The sequence below is a fragment of the Atta colombica genome, unplaced genomic scaffold (genome assembly GCF_001594045.1).
Source record: "Atta colombica isolate Treedump-2 unplaced genomic scaffold, Acol1.0 scaffold239, whole genome shotgun sequence".
NCBI lineage: Eukaryota > Metazoa > Arthropoda > Insecta > Hymenoptera > Formicidae > Atta > Atta colombica.
In genome coordinates this window covers 282,885-286,153 of record NW_017259337.1, presented here as the reverse complement: position 1 = coordinate 286,153, position 3,269 = coordinate 282,885, and the positions used below count along the sequence as shown (strand labels likewise).

Below are 3,269 nucleotides of genomic sequence, written 5' to 3'. Positions count from 1 at the left end.
ATATATATATATATATGCGCATATATATATATATGTATACGGTATGCATGAACGTGGTGCGGAATTGCACGTGTATGCGTGCACACTGACGTTACATGTATTATCTGATGGCATCGACGTATATCTTCGCTGTCAGCCGATCGTTAAGGGAACAATCAGATTTGGACATATCGGTCAGGCTGGTCCTCTCCTCGTCTTTCTTCCCCTATCTATTTTCCTCTCTTTCGTTATCTTCTTTGTTGCTTGTATAGAAATATGCTAAGATGATCGATATTTATCGTCATTCTTTGGTATCAACAGTTTCATTATCATTCAATAATCGATACTTCTTGTATCTTAGTACGAAAAAAATCTGTATAAGACGACGAATGATTAATAAAAAATTGTATGGTCTGTACGAGATCGTAGAATAGATTATAAAATTTATTCTTCATCATTGTACTAAATTTTTCAAGTTCACTTTCGCTGAATTTCAAATTATATCGCTCAGTTGCTGCAACGACACAATTAAAAAATTGTAATTTTAATTGTTTGTGAACAAATTGTGAAAAAATGAGAACACAAGCAAAAAAGGAAAAATATATATACTAAAAAAGGAAAAATATATATATATTTTAAGTATGGTTTTCCAAAATATATATACTTTTATTCCTCTATAATCAATTATTACATCAAAACTGCATTTTAAAATTCATATTACAAAATTTTTTAAATCAAAATATTCATTTTCTGGAAAATTTTGTTTTTTTGAATTGTGCCGTTATTGTAAAAAACAAATCATGTCTATTTTAAATATAAGTGTACACTAATTTAATCATACAAATAGACCTATATCTTCTCATCCTTTCTCACTTTCTTCTTCCATCCCACACTCCCAAAAAAATATATAAAATTTATAATCATATATTATATATTATATATATTATATAATATTATATATATTATAATCATATATATAATTTATTATAGTTGTCGCGATAACGATGTGACATATGCAAACAACACAAAAAAAAAGAAATTCGAGAGGAGATCAATGATTAACTTTTAAATCGTAAATCGGCAAAACTTTCGGTTATACCCAATATATCTCAATGATTTTGGAATTTGAGGATTTCAATGATTTTCCAATTCGATATCCGACGCGATCTCTCTGCATACATATCTACAAGCACTTATACATTCTCCAGATGATCTCTCTCTCTCTCTCTCTTTCTCTCTCTCTCTCTCTCTCTCTCTCTCTCTCTCTCCCCCCTCTTTCTCTCTCCCTCTTTTATTACGTGACAATATTGCGAAAACTTTTTGTGGGCAATAATGCGCCTTAAGATCCGTGCCAGATGTCACCGACATGGATAGCAGGTCATATACGAGACCGAAATCTCAAATATTAGCGCGAAATCGTAGAGCGCACATCTTACGCGGCAATATCGCGTCGCTGATCGCCCGATATCATTTCTTCTTACGCTCGCTCTTTCATCTCGTGGATATTTGGCGACATGTGCGCAAAACGGCTTATAAAACTTCTCGCGAACGTCGCGGCGAAGGATCGTTCCAGGCCGTTTTTTTCCGCGGTTGCTTCAAAATGCGACATTTAATGCGATGTTTGAAGGATGTATTCTGATTCGAGATATCTATGATTTTCAAATTTCAAAAGATATTTGTAAAGTAACTGACAACGCATCAATCAAGTAACTTAGATATAAACTGAACAAAGCTTTTTAAGTAAAAAGCACTCTCACATGCAATTATGATTCGGAAAATTTAATATTTTTTCTATTTTAGAATCAAAAAAAAATTTTAAACAACCTTTAGACGCTCAATATTATTATACAATTATTTTGTACAATATTAGTGATCCATCTTTTAAACAATTGAAAGAGAATAATTTGAAGGTTCAATATAGATAATCAATAATAACCCAAATAACATATAATGTAACATAATTGTGACATAAGAAAACGCCTTTAAGTTGACTTTTAACAAAAAACATCTTATGACATGATTTCAGATATTTTTTGTTGTCTGGGAATATTGTGCAATATCAAATATTGTTCAATATATATATATATATATATATATAATACTCATCAGAAGCCATTTTACTCTGAATAATGTAAATGATGATTCAAAACTTAACATAAACATTCAAAATACGCGTGGTATTATTTAAAATATAAGTACATATTTACTTTTATAAACATACATCTATTTGGAAATACATATTTCCAAATAAATATTGATTATACTGCTTCTAAATACGTCTATTCTTGAATGATTACCTGCTCATTGCTGTGCCATTGCCATGCATATATGAAAAATGGATGATTCTGAAGATACTTGTGCTGCCATCTCATATCAATCTCGTATACTAATCCGTTAAAAGTTATACAATGCAAAAAAAAAATCTTCATAAATTTCTTGAACATATCGCGTTGGCTTCATTAATATTACAATTAAAATTATTGAATAGAATTATTAATTATATCATGCTTATCATTTTTTATTTTTTATCATTCATTTTATATACTTCTAAACTAGTTAGACTGACATACCTGTTATCGATATGATATTCCGTGTCGATCATCATGATTGAATTTAGAGAATTAGTTATCGACAGTTGATCATCCATTCTATATTATCCATCGCAACTTATTGATGCAAATCATTCCATTTGATCACCCCAAATCGAAATATATTAAAAATTGATATGCAATTATATCATCAAAATGGCCTACAAACAAAAATAAAAAAAATGGCAATGTCGATTTAATACATCCTTTTAATATGTAATAAAATAAATAGAAAATTTACAGTGATCTTAATGTATTTATCTTTTGTTTTACACGAATTTCGTATATACATTCGAATTCAATTTTTTAAGACAATTACGGAAGATTAATATAGCCAATTTTCTCACAATATATTGTGGCTTTTTCTTTCAATCCGATAAAATAAAAAAAAACGACGCTTTCTGATGGTACGTATAATGAAATTATTACAATCTCGGAACGGTCAGCGTATATCCTACTTTTAAGCAGCTCTATCACATTGTCAATTCCTGAAATAAAAAATAAATAAATGAATTATAAATTCACTGTTTGTCGAGCATAGTTTATTAACAGAAAACAAGTCAGTCTGCCAAGATAGATTCAACATAATTTTTATTCTGATAAAAATATATAATCGAAACCCTTGAAACGATCATCATGTGATTATGTAAAAATATTTAAACATATAAAGTACATAAATAAATAAATAAATAAATAAATAAA

The 3,269-nt window shown here is 29.0% G+C and overlaps 1 protein-coding gene across 1 annotated transcript in view; it reads right to left on the bottom strand.

The window, feature by feature from the left end:
* The window catches only part of LOC108688792 (nascent polypeptide-associated complex subunit alpha-like), a 29,290-nt gene that overhangs the window by 24,166 nt on the left and 1,855 nt on the right, over nucleotides 1-3,269 (bottom strand). The gene's annotated exons all lie outside the window — the stretch shown is intronic.